Below are 20,425 nucleotides of genomic sequence, written 5' to 3'. Positions count from 1 at the left end.
GAGACAGAAAGCAAGAGATTGAGATCCTATTTGAAGAAATAATACTGAAAATTTTTCTAATGAAAGAAATAGACATAAAAGTCCAGGAAGCATAGAGAGTCCCAAACAGGATGAAGCCAAAGAGGGCCACATCATAATAAAAGACACATCATAATAAAAGTGCCAAAGGTTAAAGACGAAGAGAGAATTCTAAAAACATCAAGAGAAAGGCAACTAGTTACTTACAAGGAAGTTCCCATAAAATTGTCAGCTGATTTCTCAACAGAAACTTTGCAGGTCACAAAGGCTGACATAAAATATTCAAAGTGATGAAAAGCAAGGATCTAAAATTAAGATTATTCTACCCAGCAAGGCTATTATTTAAAATTGAAGAAGAGATAAAGATCTTCCCAGATAAGAAAAAGCTAAAGGAGTTCAACACCACCAAACCAATATTACAAGAAATGATAAAGGGCCTTTTTAAAAAGATGAGAAGAAAAGAACATAAATATGAACAATAAAGTAGCAATAATTATGTACTTATCTATAATCAGTTTAAATGTAAACAAATTAAATGCTCCATTAAAGGACACAAGGCAGCTGAATGAATAAGAAAACAAGACACATGCATAAACTGTCCACAGGAGATCACTCGGATCAAAAGAAACACACAGACTAAAAGTGAAAAGATGGAAAAAGATACTTCATGCAAATGGGGGAAAAAAAAGCTGGCATGGCGATATTTATATTAGACTAATTAGACTTTAAAACAAAGGCTATAATAAGAGACAAAGAAAGACATTACAAAATGATAAAGGACTTAATCCAACCAGAGGTTATAAACCTAGCAAAAATGTATGTACCTAACATAGAAGCACCTAAATATATAAAGCAAATATTGACAATTGTAAAGAGAAAGAGATTGATAGTAATATAGTCATAGAAGAAGGCTTTAAGACCCCATTGACAGCAATGGACAGATCTTCCAGACAGAAACTCAACAAGGAAAAAGTGGCCTGAAATGACACACTAGACCAGATGGATTTAATTGATATTTTTAGAGCATTTCATCCCATAGCAACAGAATATACATTCTTCTCAAGTGTACATGGAACATTTTCCAAGATAAACCACATGTTAGGCCATGAAACAAGTCTCAATAAATTTAAAAAGATTGAAATCATATCAAGTGTCTTCTCCAAACACAATGGTATGAAACCAGAAATAAGTTACATGAAAAAATGGAAAAACACAAAAACATATGGAGGCTTAATAACATACTACCGAAACATGAATGGGTTAACAATGAAACTGAGGAATAAATTAAAAGGTACTTTGAGACAAATGAAAACAAAAACACAATGACCCAAAATCTATGGGACACAACAAAAGCAATCCTAAGAAGAAAATTCATAGCAATACAGGCCTACCTCAAGAATCAGGAAAAATCTCAAATAAATAATCTAACCTTTTACTTAAAGAAACTAAGAAAAGAACAGCAGACAACCCAAAGCAAGTAGAAGAAAGGAAATAATAAATATTAGAATGGAAGTAAACTAGAAGAACATATCTCAACATAATAAAGCCATATGACAAACCCACAGCTTACATTGTACTCAGTGGTGAAAAACTAAGAATGTTTTCTTTAAAATAAGAAATAAGACAAAGTTGTTCACTTTTACCACTTTTATTCAATATAGTATTTTAAGTCCTAGCAACAGCAATTAGAGTATTAAAAAAAAGGCATCCAAATTAAAATGGAAGAAGTAAAACTGTCATTATTTGCAGATGAAATAAGACTATATGACAAGAACTCTAAAGATTCCACCGAAAAACCATTAGAACAGAAATGAATTCAGTAAAGTAGCAGAATACAAAATTAATGTTCAGAAATTATTGAATTTTTATATAATAATAATGAACTATCAGAGTGAGAAATTAAGAAAATAATCCCACTTGCTATTGCATCAAAAGGAATATCTGTCCAATCTTCCCAATATCATTTATCTAGGAATAAATTTAACCAAGGAAGTAAAAGACCTATACTCAGAAAATTATATATTTAAGAAATTAAAGATAAAAATAAATGGAAGCATATACCATGCTCATGGATAGGGAAAATTAACCATTAAAATGTCCGTACCATCCACAGCCATCTATAGATTCAATGCAATCCCTATCAAAATACCAATGGCATTTTTCACAAAACTAGAACAAATAATCTGAAAATTTATATGGAACCAAAAAAGACTCCGAATAACCGCAGCAATCTTGAGAAAGAACAAAGTTGGAGGTGTCGCACTACCTAATATCAAATTATACTGCAAGGCTATAGTAATCAAAACATGATACTTGCATAAAAACTGACACATAGACCAATGGTACAGAATAGAGAGCCCAGAAATAAACTCACACCTATATAGTCATTTAATCTATAACAAAGGAGGAAAAAAAATACAATGGGGTAAAGGTAGTTTCTTACATAAATGATATTGGGAAGATTGGACAGATATATGGAGAATAAATGAACTGGACTACCTTCTAAAACCATATACAAGAATCAACTCAAAGTGGATTAAACACTTAAACGTAGGATCCTAAACTATAAACATCTAGAAGAAAATATAAACAATAAACTCTTTGACATTGCTCATAGTAGTATTTTTTTTAAAAATATATCTCCTTGGGCAAGGGAAAAAAGAAATAAATTTAAAAATGGGACTACATTAAACAAAAAAGATTTTGCACAGTAGAGGGAACCATCAACAAGACAAAAAGACAACCTACTCTTTGGGAGAAGATATCCACTAATGATACATTCAATAAGGGGTAAATATCCAAAATTTATAAAGAATTCATACAATTCTACACCAACAAAACTAAAAATCCAGTTAAAAAAATGAGCCGAGGACCTAAATTTCTCCAGAGGACATAAAGATAGCCTATAGACATATAAAAAGATGTTCAATGTCATAATCATCAGAGAAATGCAATTTAAAACCACAATGAAATATCACCTCACACCTGTCAGAATGACTATCATCAATAAATCAACAAACAGTGTTGGACAGAATGTAGCAAAAAGAGAACTCTCATACATTGTTGTTGGGATTGCAAATGTATACAGCCACTAGGGAAACAGTTTAGAGATTCCTCGAAAAATTTAAAAACAAAGATCTACTTTATGACTCAGCAGTTATACTTCTGGATTTTTATCTGAAAAAATCCAAATCATTAATTCAAAAGATATATGCACTCTTATCTTCACTGCAGCACTATTTTACAATAGCCAAGACATGGAAACAATGTTAATGCCCATCAATAGACGAGTGGATAAAGAAGATGTGGTACATGTACACAATAGAATATTACTCAGCCATAAAAAAAATAAAGTCTTACCATTTACATCAATATGGATGGATTGAGAGGATATTATACTAACTAAACAAAAAAAATAAAACAGAAACAGATTCATAGATAGAGAAAAAATTGACAATTGCCAGATGGGAGAGTGGTTGAAGGGCTGCATGAAAAAGGAGAAGAGATTAAGAAGTACAAATTGGTAGTTACGAAATAGTCACAGGATGTAAACTATAGCATAAGGAGTATAGTCAATAATATCCTAATAACTATATATAGTGCCAGGTGGATACTAGATTAATTAGAGGGATAGCTTCATAAGTTATGGAACTGTCTAATCACTATGTTGTACACCTCAAACTAATATAAAATAATATTGACTGTCAACTATAATTGAAAAATTAAAAAATAAATAAATAAAAGTATACTTGTATTTCACCAATCTCTCTCTCTCTCTCTCTCTCTCTCTCTCTCTCTCTCTCACACGTTGCACATTTACTCTAGGCACCACTCTCTATTTTCTTTTTTAATGTATCTTCACTTTTGAAGTGAAGAATACATCTGTGGAAATAAAGCTTACTGTCTAAATGCTGTGTATTCAAGGAATCACATGGAGTTAGATATCAAAACCACTGGAGATTTGCAGGTAATAACAAGAAAGGATGACTGATGGAACTATGCTTCTCAGTTGTGAATCACCCTAGGTTATGTCTCCAAGAGAGTGATTCATTTTTTTTGGAAACTTTTATCAGCATTCCTCTTTGGAGTTGTTTAAATCTATATGACTGAAAAAAATTAGCAAAAAATCATTATTTTGCCCCCAAAATAACTGCGGTTTTGAGTATCACTGGTAAAGAATTTAGTTATGATTTTATTAGAACAGTTATCCGAAAGCTTCTCTTTCTAGAACAATGAGTATGTGGCCCAACCTGGATCCTATTTTCATTCCTGGCAGGTATAAAAGGCCACCATTCGGAAGCTAGGAACAGAAGAAAATAACTAAAAAGGCTGATTGTAATAATGGTAAGAATGTATGCAGAGAACCTAAGAAGAGAAAATATTTCTCGTATTGTGAAACACAACAAATGTTGTTCTCATTTTATAACTGGAATGACACTTAAAATTAATATTTATCCTGGTAAGTGGTAAGTGTGTGCTTGTGTGTCTGTGTATAAGTCTATGTAAAGAACAATTAGATATCCTTATGGCTTGATCTCATATTTCCTTCTGATCTCTGCTCAAATGTTAACCTGGAGACCTTCTCTAACTCTCTATCTAAAATAGCTTCCCCATAGCTCTCTTTCTCTTGACTCTGCTTTACTTTCCTTCATAACCTTGAGCACTACCTGGCATATATATGTATTATTTTTAATACTTTTATTGCTTTCTATTATTAATAATTTTTGGAGCCATATAACTTCATAAAATTTAGTCCATCAATTTTACTTTATTTTATTTTTTAATTCATTTGTTATGGTGACATTGGTTAACGAAATCTGATGCTTGTAAGGCATATATATATATTTACATTGTGTGTTCACCTCCCATAATTAGATTTCTTTTGTTACCACATATTTGACTCCTTTTACCCCGTTTCCTTTTACCCCTCCCCACTACCTTCTGGTAACCACTAATCTATTGTTCATGTCCATGAGTCTCTGTTTGTTTGTCTTGTTCATTAGTCGCTTTTAGGTTTATATCTCACATATAAATGATATCGCGCTTTTCAGCTTTTTCTATCTGGTTTATTTCGCTTAGCATGATTATCTTGTGGTCCATCTACGTTGTCACAAATGACAGTATTTCATCTCTTCTTATGGCTGAGTAATGTTCCATTGCATATATGTACCACAGCTTCTTTATCTAATCATCTATCGTATGTAGTCTATCTATTTTAAAACTGAATCAACTAGCAGATATTTCTAGATTTAAAGTGAATTATCAGATGAAGCATAAGTGTATGCAATATTTTGAAATTTGTTGTTTGACACAATAATTAAGAGTTGTAAGATATAGGTCCTGTCTCGAACATTTTAGTAATGTTTATTTCAGTTCTCTTATTTTCTTGAATTAATTCACTCATTTAAAAATCAAGTACTGTGTACTTATCATGTACTAGAAAACATGTCAGGCACTGCTCTAGAGTTAAAAATAAGACAATCATGGACTGCTGACATGTTGCTTATAACCTACCATGGCAGACAGAGGTTAACTAAGCAATTACCCAAATAAGTTTAATTGCTGTTACACTTAATACTCAGAAGAAGTAGAACATTCTGGTAAGTTTATGTAAGGAGATGGAATTGGTTTGTGAGTTTAGGGAAAGCTTTTCTGACTAAACAAAAAGGAGGAGCTGAATCCTAAACCATTAGTAGCAATAGATAGGAACAAAGCAGATTTATAGCACTGACTTTCCTAGTGTCTTAGGAATCAGTCTTTCCAGGTCCAACGGAATTAGGGACAAAAAAAGAGGGATTAAATTAAGGTGAATTATTTGTAAACTGTTTACAGTTATATCTTCATATTTCCTCCCCAAAAAGCAGAAGCATAAAAGTTTATTGTTTCTGGAGAGGTAAACACAAACTCTCCACACTGGGAGATACCACATATAGTTGCAAGGATTAGATGGAAGAGTTAAGAGTATGTACTAAAAAGAAACTAGTAAAACTAACCAAAACAGATTGGAGGTTGAAACCTTCAGTCCTTTTCTTTGACTTGGATTCAAAAACTCTGTTAGCCAGGTTTCTACTAGCTAAACACTGATCGTGGGCAAATGTCCTTGGGCAATCTGACAAGACCCAGAAAAAAAAGGCTAACAACAATTACTGAAAGGTTTAATGTAGGCAGATCTCTCTACTGAATCCACATTGGTAAAGTCCCACCCATACTTTCAGAAATACCATTCAGTTTTAATCTTCCACTATTAAATATGTGCAGTCAGCTAAAGATTATCAGACATTTGAGGAAAATCATTTTACTTAAAAAATAGTGACCAAAATAGCAGGATACAAAAATCAATGTACAAAAATCCATTGCATTCTCATATATTAATAATTAAATGTCAGAAAAAGAAAGAAAATAATTCCATTTGCAGTTTTAACAAAAAGAATAAAATATCAAGAAATAAACTTCAAGGAAGTGAAGAATCTGTACACTGAAACAACAAGATATTGTTGAAAGAAATTGATGTAGACACAAAGAAATGGAAAGATATTCAGTGTTCATGGACTGGAAGAATCAACATATTTAAAATGGTCATATTACCTAAAGCAATACACAGATTTAATGCAATCCCCATCAAAATCCCATCGGCAGTTTTCAAATAGAACAAAAAAATCAGACTTATATAGGACCACAAAAGACCCTAAATAGGCAAACAGTCTTGAGAAAAAAGAACATAGCTTCCAAGTATTACATGCTCTGACTTCAAATTACACTATGAAACTACAATAATCAAAAAAGTATAATATTGGCAGAAAAATAGACACACAGACCAATGGAATAGAATTCAGAGCCCAGAAATAAATCCCATGTATCTGGGAAACAAATTTTTGACAAAGGAGGCAAAAACATTTAATGAAGAAAAGAAATCTTCTTTAATAAATGGTATTGGGAAAATTGAAAAGCCACATGCAAAGGAATGAAACTGGACTGCTATTTGATACCATACACAAAAATTAACTCAAAATGGATTAAGTACTTAAATATAAGACCTGAAACAATAAAATGCATAGCCAAAATACAGGTACTAAATTTATAGACCTTGGTCTCAGAGAAACTTTTGTGAACTTGACAGCAAAGGCAAGGGAAGTAAAAGCAAAAATAAATAAATGGGAGTATATCAAACTAAAAATCTCCACAGCAAAAGAAAATATTAACAAAACAGAAAGGCAACCAACTGAATGGAAGAGGATATTTGCAAATAATGCCTCCATAAGGGGCTAATATTCAAAATATATAAAGAACTCATACAACTCAATAACAACAGCAACAAAAAAAAATAGTTAAAACATGGGCAGAGGACCTTAATGAACGCGTTTCCCAAGAAGACATAAATGGCCAACAGATATATGTGTGTGTGTGTGTGTGTGTGTGTGTGTGTGTGTGTGTGTGTATATAAAGATGTTCAACTTCATTAGCTATTAAGGAAATTTAAATCAAAACCACAATGAGATACCACCTCGTACTTGTACTTGTTAGAATGGCTGTTATCAACAAGATTAAAAATGACAAGTGTTGGAGAGAATGTGAATATGACCCAGCAGTCCTTCTGGATGTCTACTCCCCAAAATTGAAAACATTTATTTGTATAGATTTATGCACCCTTATTATCATTGCAGCATTATTTATAGTACTTGAAAGTGTCCTTTGATGGATGATTTGATTAAGGAGATGTTATATATATAAAATGGAATACTTAGCTATAAGAAAGGATGAAATGCAGCCATTTGCAACAACATGGATAGATCTTGAGAATATCATGCTAAGCTAAATAAGTCATAAAGAAAAGGACAAGAACCATATGATTTCACTAATATGTAGAATATAAAACAAAAAGCAACAAACCAACAAACAAAATAAAAAAACAAACAAACAAAAACTTATAGACACAGACAACAGTATGGTGGTTACCAGAGAGGAAACAGGGCAGGGGGAGGCTGATGAAGGTAAAGGGAATCAAACATATGGTGACAGAAGGTGACTAGTCTTTGGGTGATGAGCATGCAATGCAATGCATTGATGATGTATTATAGAATTGTACACTTGAAACTTATATAATGTTGTTAACTAATGTTCCCCAAATAAATTCAATAAAAAAATAGAGACCCAAAATCAAACAATTTTTTTAATTGGAGAAAAATATGCAGGGAGAGTAAAATTTAATAAAAGCTATGATTAATAACCAGAGATGAAAAGATATGCAAATATGAAGCAAGAACAGGATGCTATTAATCACATGAATATTCAGAATCCAAAAAAATAAACAACCTTGTGATATCAAAAATAAAAACATAGTAGAAATGAAAAATGCAATAGTGGGCTTGGAGAATAACTTAAAGTATATACACCAGAGAGTAAAGCAACAATATAAAGTAAGAATATATCCCAGACTGTGGGGCAAAAATATAAAAATAATGACTAAGATAAGAAAATTAGAAGATCAGCCCATGAAAGCTAATATTCGAATAATAACCATTCCAGATAAAAAGAAGAGGGAAAATAGAGAGAAAAAATCATCATTTGGAGAATTTAAGATCTCCCAAAGACAGAGGGAACATAAATTTCCAGACTGCAAATTTCCTCCAGTTGCTCCCAAGTACCCCGTCATGAAATTTCAGAGCAACAAAATTTAGAACCCACAAACTTTTAGAGAAAATAGAAAACAATAATTAACAGTAAAAAATATAACAATAAAAAAGATAAAAAATATATAATCTGGAATCAAAATGAATAGCTTTCTTAACAACAATCCTGGAAACAGAGAAAACAATAGCATAACACCTTTCAATTCTGAAGGGCAACTATTTTTAATCTAGAATACTATAACCCACCATTATCAATGGATTGCTAGAGGACAACAAAAAATATTGAAACATGAGGGTACAAAACTCACCTCCTCATCCTGACTTCTCAGGAAGCTACTTGCAGATGTTCTACTAAAACAATAGAATGAACTAAGAAATAGAAAGCCATGAAATATAGAAAACAGGAAATACAAGAAAAAGTAAAGGGAGAATTTTGAACAGAGATGAAAACCAGGCATGAAAGTCAATCATTCTCCAAGAAGCAGAAACTAAAAGAATACCTAATATATTAAATAATGTTAGATATGGATAAGAACTGGCAAAGAGTTTGAGATAAAACGAAAAACTGAGCAATAAAAAAACTAGACAATTATGAACTCCAGGGAATATAAAACATTGTATAAGAAATGAATGCTCCACACTGAAATAAGAATATATATTTATTTTGTAGAGGTCTAGAGAAAAATGCCCCCCTAAAAATCTAGCTAATAGAATTGAAATTGATTGGAGATGGGAAATGTGGAAGAAAATGCCAGGATACTAGGTGCTTGTGTGTGTGTGTGAGTGTGTGCAAGTATGTGTGTATGTGTCTGCCTGTCTGTCTGGGTTGCAGGCTTTGTATGTAGAACTATTTGACTATTTAATCCATTTAGAATTCGTCTGCATGTATTACTTTGATTAAAAAAATAAATAAAATAAAATAAAAAAAACAACAGATGGCTATTGAAATGATTCAGGCAAGAGATCTTGGTGGCTTGGACTAGGGTAGTGAGAGCAGAGATCATAGATAATGGATGAATATAATATGGAGGATAAAGAATATTGAATTGTCAAGAATAACTTTTGGGTTTCCTCATGAGCAACAGGATGATAAACATCATCAAAAGAAGAGTAATAGAAGAGGCTCACAACTTCTCTTCCAAAAACACTTAACTGGAGGTGATATGGATAAATTGAGTGATGGCTCAGAATAAGGGTGTGAAACTCAAAGGAAAGTGTAGGCTGAAGATAAAAACCAAAAGTCTTGGGCACTGATGTAACTCATTAATTATGCCTTCAGCATCTGGAGTGCTGCACATATAGAGTCAATTACCAGAAAAACCAGCTAATAAAAAACAGTCTTTCCATTAGCAGTTCATGAAAACATATGGATTCCCCCCATTTTCTTCTCTCCCCTCATATTTCACCTGGTTTTTCTAAACCTCTGGCCTCTTCTTCGGGGCACAGTCATTTTTGATTTCCAAAGTCATAAAAATGGTGAATCTTGGTAGCATAATGGTATAACATTTTTGTTTTCTCTGTAAGAGGGCATTTAGGTCTTTAAGTTTCTTCAGCCCAATGTATTATGGCTTTAATAAAATCTCTGTCTCTTTTACTCAGTTTTACTACATTCTCATTTCATCAAAATTCTTGCAGAATGATATGGTGGGCACTCAACTTCCATGTTAAAATAATGCTAAAGATTTCAAGTTAACCTGGGATAAAAATTTACAGTGAGAACAGAAGAGCATGTAAAAACAAGTCTAGAGAAACTCCAACATTTGAATAGTGAGTAGAAGAGATGCAGAAAAATTGTGAAATACTGGCCAAAGAAAGGAAAGAGGAAAGCAAGGAAAAATTTGTGTCACTGAAGTCAAGGTAAGAAGGAGAATTTTGAGGAAAGAGAAACCAACTATGTAGAAAGTTGATGAGAAGTAGCGCTTTTTTTGTTTTTTTTAGTAATTTAATAAAGGTATTAATTTAGCAAAGTGCCCAAATCTTAAAAAAATATGCCTTGATATGTTTTAAATGTATACTACTGGATCAAGATATAGAACATTCTGGCATACCAGAAGGCCCCATTTAAGTCGTACTTCACTTCTATGGTAACCACTATTCCGACTTTTGTCCCAATGGATTATTTTGCCTAGTTAAAAAAAATATATATATATAAATGGAATCATACAAAGGTTTTTTGTGGATATGATTTTCTCACTTGGTGTTTGTGATATTCATTCATCCAACAAGTGGTGTGTATAAGTAGTTCATTCTTCTGTGTTGATATGTAGTATTTTATTTTATGTATACATCTAAATTTATTTACCCTTTTTACTGTTGATAGATATTTGGGTTTTTAGATATTATGAAAATTATCTAAACCATTATAAACACTTCCATATATATCTTTTGGTTAACATAAGAACTCATTTCTGTTGCTACATAATCTAGATCGGAAATAGTAGATTACAGAGCATTAGTAGGCACAGTTGACCCTTGAACAATGCAGGGGTTAGCAGTGTCAATCTCCACATAGTCAAAACTCTGAGAATAACTTTTAACTCAATGGGAAGTTATTTTTAAACAACTGAGTCACTGAGAATGTCCTTTAGATACAAAAATATATATAGTTAACTGGTAATTTTCTAATGTAAATTCAGTGGAGTGATAGGATCTTTGGTGAGGTCGCAGAGTCATTCAGATGGAAACTGACTTTTCAATCTCTCTTTAGATATTTTAAAGTCTTGAATAATAATCAGTGAAAACTTAGCATATCCAGGGGTCATAGTAAATATTTGGTTTAAAATAAGAAGCAATACCCTTTCATTTGAAGGGGTTTTTTTTCTCTTTTGAAATTAAAGATACATAGCTTATACTGTGCCTTCATTTTAAATATACAAATATTCACATCTGGAAACATGATGGCCAGTGACTGAATAAAATGTTTACAAAAACAGACAAAAAGCTACATTTTTTTATATTTAATCAACTAAGTTTGCTTCGTTTATATCTTATTAACGAAGAAATGTTTGCTTTGCTGTTTGGCACTGAATATAACACAGTGAATACAAATTTAAGAATTATAGAACAATGTATTTTGGCATCATAAAAAATAGAATATTACTTAAACTGTAGTATCTTACTATTTGTTCAACTTCTAATTTATGCAAGATCCTTTATCTTCAATTATGTAACTTTATTTGTATAATAATCTTGTTAATACAAAATAAGACTTGATGAGGAAAAGAAGAAAGCAATTAAGTGGAATTGTTTTTAAATTTGGAAATGCCATTGCATAGCAGTTTGATTTCTAAGCCAGCAACGTCAGGACCTATGAGGGTCTGGAAGCATTCAGGTCACATCGCTTTCAGGACCATTTGAGATCCTTCTATTTGAATAGTCTTAGCCTGTGTTAAAAGTCTTTAGTCTTCCTCTGTGTACATTAGAGGGATACTTAGCAACCTTGTGGTTGTAATATTTCTGAAACTCTTGGGTCAATTTCAGTGAATATCAATTCAAATGACGTTGGTCTTACAGTGGTTGATTTACAACTTTGCATTGAGAACAAGACCGACACATGCCTTCCTGGGCTCAGGGAAGTCATCTTAATCCTTTCTTTCTCTCTTTTCCCTACCACATTTCCTTCTGCGATGTATAACTAGAATCCTGATAAGCAGCCTTAGGGTCACCTTTGTATACTGTACCCTTTTCAATGATCTGAAAGGGCCTGTCATCCTATTCTATTGGAGCATCCCTGGAGACATTTTTAACCAATCCTTTCAGCTGTTCTGGGAGGTTAAGAAAAAATCTTTTATTTAAGTTTTTTATTTGACCACCACCAACTCGAGCTTTACCACGACAGCATATAGTAAACAAAAAGAATTTTGATAAAGGAGAGAGACACTGCCAAACTTTTGTTTGACTTGGTAAAAAAATGATGAGTGGGTAAATTTTTTATTTAAAGCGTAGTCAGAAGAATAAGTTATAACAGGATGAGACCCCTTAACCTATTGCCCAGAAGCTTCTAGATCTTTATTTAAACGTATGCTAAGGCGAAGGAATGGTGGTAGAGTAGCAGAAGCAGAAATAGAATAATGAAAGGCCAGATTAGCTAAGACCTTTGTGTGATCTTGAACAAATCACCTCTTTGGTCTGAGTTTTCATAATCAATAAAATGAGAAGATTCTACTAAATGGCTCCATAAGATCTATTTAGTTCTTTTTTCAAATATTTATTCCTACCCTCTGGACAAGCCTTAGAGGTGAGCTCTGAATATCTCTTTGATGAGAATATTACTCATAATAATTTCAATGACTCATTGCTGTTGGTCCAAAGAATAGATTTTCAAAAAACTGCTCTCCATGGTGTTTTAATACAATACTATACTCTTGATCTCAAAATTTCTTTATTGACTGTTTGCTTAGATATGCAACAAGATAGGAGAATTTATCTTCTGGAATATAGTAGTTTCAATTACTTTCAATTATATACCTAATGTGTTTCAAAGGTAAAAAAATATATATATATTTGCTTCCTTCTCCCAAATGTCATTTACTTTTCTGTCATATGTCATTACTTTTGAATAGTAGGAAGTAAAGAGAGCTATTTCTTTTTAAAATATTAAAGTTTTAGATTGAGAAAGTGACATCGCCAGGGTTTTAGGATTAAACAGCAAATAAATGATAAGTGAAAAAAATATTTTAAAAAATTGTATTAAGTATCTATGTGAGGCAAAGGAAAAAATTTTATAACACAAAATGGATGGATTTCTCATTTGTAATATGCTAATGCTATGTAGGGCATAGTGGCTTGCATAAGAAATCTTTTCAAATAGTGCTATAGTAAAAATTTGTACAGTGTGCTTTTTTAAAAACAAAATCTAAATTAATAAGATGCATGGAATTAGTTTATGAAATAATTCACATACACATGTGTTCAGCCTGTGCATTAGTGCAGCATTCTTTCTTTGGGCACTTTAAATAAAGATGGGCTGCAGCTACTGAAATACCTTACAGTTGCTCTATAACATTCTCTGCTGAAAAGCTATTGTTTTGAGAGGTCTCTTGCTGTGTTGTTAATAACAGTAGGATCTTAAAGGAAGCTATTACCTCCACTCTATAAATCACAATTGTTTTTAATCAAAGAATAGTAAAGAGAGCTAGTTGCCACTGAGGGATTATTCAGGTTAAAAGGGGCTACTTTGTTCAGTGGACTTTGGGTAGATATACTCATTGCTTTTCTTTAGACAAAGATTTAGTTCATAAATCATAATGGGGTAAAGGAATTCCATTAGTAAAGGAGGAAAATACACACTCTCGAGCAAAATATAGATCCCCTCACAGCACTTCTATCCTGGACATGTGCTTCAGGAAGTTCAATTCTACTGCCCAGAATCCTGGGAAACTCTGAAAAGAAAAGAGCTCTAGGGTGGGAGATATTACCTATTTACCAACGCTACCTTTGAAGACTTCCAATAATTGTCAACTATCTGACTTTTTTTTTTTTAATCTCAAAGTATGTCACACCCTCATGTGATGGTAATTATATGATAAGTTTCCATTAACAATAAAAACATATAAGGTAAAATCTATCATTAATTCGGAGATCCTTAAAAATCTATTTTAAATAAAAGCAGCATTTACATACTAAGATATTTTAAGTATGTGGGTCGGATATATATGTGAGATAAAATTTATTCCATTTAGAGGCAAGTACTGGTGCATTTAAAGATATGCAGATTTCAGAGAGACAAGGTTCTCAGATTCCAGAAGCCAGTGATTCTCAAACTTTCTTCACTGTGATGGGCTTCATGGATTAGAATCCTGTTTGTTATATGCTGTAAAGTATTAGACATATCCAATAATGCCATAGTTGTTTTAGGTGAGTCATTCTAAAAGCTGTTAATGATATATCAATAATGAAAGCAGCTATTTAAAGATGCGACTAATACTGTAGGTAATGCACACTATCTGGCTCAGTAGCTACTGTACCACCCCTTTCCTCTGGCTAAAGAAAACATTCAATAACTCAGCATATGAAATTAATGTATTTTGTAGCTACTCTTGAATTTGCTCTAATTTTTAAGAGTTAATCATACATTTTATCCTTTTTTATTTTTGAAAGTAGCTCAAAACTTATCTTGCAATAGCTACATTCCAGTTGAAAATGACTGTAGATAACAGGTTTGCTTTTGATGCTGTAGGTAGCCACACATTTAGATGCATGGGTCCTGGGCTCATTTGCTCCCAAAATACCCTACAATTTCTATAAATCTGATGAAATTTTGTTAAGAACAATATCGATATGATCCTTCCTAACTACATAGATGAAATTCTAATATTCAGCCAAGACTTAAAAGATTTAGTTACATCTGAATGACCTAAGTCAAAAATGCTGGCACAAACTGCAACGATATGCTCATCGATCAGCTATTGCTCAGAGGGCATTTAGGAAAAGGCATATGCTCATGTAGCAGCAGTTCAATTCTCAGCATTCAGCCATAATTACATGCTTCAGTGTGTGTGCTTAATGACAAGTGGAATGAAAGCCAGAATTGCCTCTGAGAACGCAAGGCTACTGGTTCAAAGATTCACACTAGATCCTGAAGCTTTGATGATTTTTAGATGATACATTTCCAAAAGATGTTCTCTTGAACTGAATCTCTATTTTCTATCTTAAGATAATCTTTATTTACCGAAAATCCATATTTACTTATTTCCAAGATATATTTCATTGGGTTGTTTGGTTTTATTTGCCTGCTTAATTGTTGGGGCTAAGGATATTAAGCAGACAGGGCACTAGATCACATTGCTTTCTCCATGGCAGCAATAACAAAGAGGCCAAGAAAGGAAAAGAAAGGAAAGGGTAAACACAAAACTGTGAGATAAGTGCAGTTTGTTACTTAAAGCACTGCTTCCTCCCCAGTTCCCAACGTTTTCTGTTCAACATATTATGCTGAAAATCTCATTACTCACAGAAACTTAATGTTTCTGAGCCTTGGGATCTTCCTTTGTTTCAAAAATACTCTAAGAATCTGAGACTTATCCATTTTTTATTTTTGAAGCGAACTTGCTGTCAAACTCATAAGCTTAAGCTTCAGATTCCTCCTATTGCACAGCCCTTGACCAAATTCTGTACCTAGTTTTTATTTATAATTGTGTATTACTTTTTAAAGAGAGTTTCAGGTCTCACAAAACCTGAATTAGCCCCGACTCATACAATGGGAGTCCCATGAGTCTGGCAGTCCTTCCAAACATCTAGCATTTACACAGAGCCCAAAGCCTTAAAATAAAGAGATGAAGTTGTCACAACTGAATCTCAGGTATATGTCAACAAGGAGCAAAGTCTTTTCCGGAGTCTGAAACCAAATATTTCAGCCTCTTTACACTGACATCTCAGTGGACTGAATTTTCATGGGGGTCCTTTGAGTTGTTCTCTCTTGTTCTTTGTGGTATGGCTAGATATATTTTTATATTTGTGCAAAATTGTCAAATAATAACAATAATGAAATGAATAGTTAGCTATTATTGAACATTTAATAAGTGCCAGGACCTTTGCTAAACTGTGACTTCCACTACAAAATTTAAATAAACTAACTGAAGAAGTTTCCTTCTCCTCAGTTATGAATCAGAAGATAAAGGAGAATTCTGGTTTAGAGGAAGTTTGGGGGCTCAAAAAATGCAAGAGTACAGATTTTTTAAAAGATACTAGAAAAAAATAGTCAATATTTCGAGCCAATATTTTTTAAAAATGTATATTTAAATAAGTAACAAAATCTCGTTTTATCCCTTAAATTACCACATTTCAGGATACAAGACCAAAGAATCACAGAATCTTCCAGTTGAAAGTCATTTTGAATTACCAGTTTCAGTTTCTCGTCTATTTTGTGAAGATTCTCTCTACCGTCTTAACAGAGAGACCGTCTAGCTTCAGTTCCATTGTCATAAACATTTTCTTTGTTTTTAGCCAAATCCATCTCACGATAGCAGAGTCAGCAAACTACACCCCTTGGGCCAAAATTCTGTCCTGATGCCTAGAAGAATAATATTTACTGACACTTGACAATTATAAAAAATTCAAATTTAAATGTCTATAAATAAATTTTATTGGGACACAGTCACGCTCATTCTTTGTATATTTATTATGAATGCTTTCATGCTACAATGGCAGACATGAGTAGTTGTAACAGAGACTTTACAGCCCACAAAGTCTAAAATATTCACTATCTGGTCCTTTATAGAAAAAGTATGCTGATCCCTCTGGAATCACACAAAACAATATCATTGTCTTTTCTTCTGATGGAATAACAAATATCTCAAACTCTTCTCTATGTTTCTGTCTTTTACAATTAGAAAATTTTCTTACCGCCTTCACATTTTTCTCTTAATTGAGATAATTATAGATTTACACACAATTGTATGTAATAATAAGAGAGATTCCTTGTATATTTTTCTGTTTCTCCCTATGGTAACATTTTGCAAAACTATAAAATAATATGAAAACCAAAATATTGACAGTATTATCATCTGCTGACCTTATTTAGAGTTCCTCAGTTTTATTTGTAGTCATTTGTGTGTGTACAAGTTTTATACAGTTTTTGTTACCTCGTATATCCAGGTGTGCAATACCACATCATACTTTTATTTATTTTCATGTGACATAGTTTGAAATTTCTGTCCATTTTTGCTAACTTTTGATAGCTTTGCGGTTTATTGATATTTCCTTTAAAGTATCTATTTCCTTTAAAGTATCCCCAGTTTTGTTGCATATAGATAGTTGCAATTTTCAAAGGAATTTAGAAAATATTACTTATGAAGGTTAAAGCAAGATAGAAAACATAACTCCAGCAACCTCAGATATCATAGTCTTCTTTAGGGACAAAAATGATGTGCCTATGTAAAATTGAAAAGTAATACAATAGTTAAAATGCAATAGCCAAATTAAAATCTGAATCTAATTGTATTAAAATAACCTAAAAAATCATTAATAAAGTAGAGAAAAAATTATAAAATAATGCCGATCTTAGAAAGAATAATACCAACACGAGAGAGAGGGAGCGAGAGAGGGGGAGAGAGAGAGAGAGAGAGAGAGAGAGAGAGAGAGAGAGAGAGAAGAAGAAGAAGAAGAAGGAGGAGGAGGAGGAGGAGGAAGGAAAGAGATAGAGAAGGATGAAATGAAGGAAGAAAAGAAGAAAGGTAGTAAAGGTTAGGTACTACTAGATGTAAAGGATAGAGAATACGGATCCAACATATAAATAATTATTTTCAAAGAATAAATCAGAGCAAATAAAACATAAGCAACCAAAATATTATCGGGAATGACACTCTTTTGTTGTGAATAAAAGCATGTATATAGAGATTAAAACTGTCTATTATTAATACTATGTTCCAAGTAATAGTAGTAATAGTAATAATAATAATGATTATAGTAATACTAGATCTGTACCTAGATATATTCTAGTAACATTTTAATCTTCATGACAAAGACAGAACACAAAGTTTCTAAGGCAGGAAAAATGAAAAAGTAACTAAAAGAGAACCTCAGAAATTTGAAGAGACTATATTGTGGTCTAATAATTAAAAACTGATTTAACCATTTACTTACAAATGCAAAAATAATTAATTTTCAGGTAATCATAAGTTCAGAAAACATACTATTCACATGTTTTTTCTGCAAAAAAAATAGAGGTCTATACTAATTGACTGAGCAATAATTTAATATAAAAAATTCAAAAGTAAAAAATATATAATAAATCTGTGTGGTGCATACGTATGTTACTTATTTTCATCGATTAATTATTTTTGTTTGGTGGACAAATCAACAGTTGTGATCTTTATTAGAGCTTCAGGGTATTAGATAACATACTCTAAACGTTTTCTAGCATCCCATTTATTGGACTTTTTCTACTTTTCATTAACCATAGTCTTAGTAGTCATAAAAAATTTTTTTATGTATCATTCACTTCAACTCTTTATAACATTGACTTTTAAAACTTTTTTGAATTTTAAATAATTGTAGGCATGCAAAACACTTGCAAAAAATAAGAGAGTTTCTTCATATTCTTCACCCTGCTTCCACTAATGCTAACACCTTACATAACTATGGTACAATTATCAAAATTAGAAAATTAGTATCCATATAATACTGTTAACTAAAATATAGATATTCAAATTTCACCAATTCTTCCAGTCTTTATTTTTATTCCAGGATTGGATCCAGGCTCCCACAATACATTTTTTTTTGTTATTAAATTTACCCTTAGTTACAGTTAGAACATTTATAACAGTCTCTCAGTATTTTTTTTTTTCTCTTTTTTTGGTTATTTGTGACCTTGGTATTTTTGAAGAGTACTTACTGGTTAGATATTGTTTATAACTCCAACAGGTAGATCTGTGAGATCCACCTGAATGAATAGAGAAAAATAGTTGTCTTATTTTGAAAAATATGAAAGTGAGAACCATCTAGTGGACAAAATATTGTATCACACAATAATCAATGCTACTTTTTTTTTTTTTTTTTTTACAGATCCTGCCTCAGGTTTATTTGTACAAATAACACAGGAGGGACACCAGTTTCACGCAGACAGCAGCACTGGGGTCGCACCAGTCCTTCTGTCCTCACATGAGCAGACAGAGTCTTCTACTCTGAAGCATTTGTGGGTGTCTAAGCACCTTTGGGAGGCAGAGCCAGAGCCTGAGCTGGAGGCAGAGCTGCAACCACAGCCAGGACCCTGGTGTAAGCATTGATCTTGGATTTTAGAATGCAGAGCCTGAGACCCTTGGTGATGCAGGCACAAATTCATTTCCCAAGCTTGAGGTGAATGATGTAGGCAGGTCGATTGAGCTTGCAGCTGCCTCCCTTATGGATCTTAGGCTTGACCACTTTAGGCTTTATGAGGGCCTTGATAGTCTCAGCATGTATACTCATGGTTTTGGTGTTATTAGCCTGCATCTTCTTCAGGCCCTTCTTATTCTGCTTCTTGGAAAAGTGTATGTTCATCAGGAACTTGGAGTCAATCCCCTTAACAGATTAGCATCTCTGTGATCAGGGTTTCTTGATGCCGTTTCTGTGCCATTTTTGGGACTGGTTGTGCATGGTATGGTTCTTGGACTTGGCCATGTCTGCACCAAAGCCTATGGCTTCTGAAGCACACAAGGCCAGAAGAGCTTACTTTATTTTTCTGAATGTATATGTATATATAAGTATATAGATAGGTACACACATATAATTTAAAATGTAAGTCAATCTTATATTTTCTGCTTAAATTTTCTACTGAAACAAAAATTATAACAACCAATTTTATAATCCAATATTAACTATCTTGTAAAACCAAGCACACATACAGAAAACTGAAGATTGTTTTGAAAATATTAATCTCAACTCTTATGAAAATTTAGATCCAGCATTTACTTATCTATGTTTGTTCCTAGTGTCTTCCAAGTAATGAGCTTTCACAATTTTGGAAACAACACTGAGTAAGGACCCTGGCATTTAACATACATTTTAATAACTTTGCATCACTCTGTGGCAAATATAATCTCTCTGCCTGTTGGCTAGTGTTAAATAATGAAGGAAAACTACCAGAAACAAATTAAGCTGTTTTTATTCCAGATAACTAATCATTTGAATGAAATGGAACTCACTCATAAATTTTTTGTTTAAGTGATTTGAATTCCTCTGTTAAAGGTGGCAAGTGAAGCAAGTTAATATGTTTCTTAAGTGTGGAAGCCATCCGAGGGCAAGGATATGTGTCTTCCTTCGGAATTGAACACTTTTTTGTAGACAAATGATGGATCAAAAGAAGA

Source organism: Pteropus alecto, unplaced genomic scaffold (genome assembly GCF_000325575.1).
Source record: "Pteropus alecto unplaced genomic scaffold, ASM32557v1 scaffold239, whole genome shotgun sequence".
Classification (NCBI taxonomy): Eukaryota; Metazoa; Chordata; class Mammalia; order Chiroptera; family Pteropodidae; genus Pteropus; species Pteropus alecto.
Note: the sequence above shows the minus strand (reverse complement) of the source record.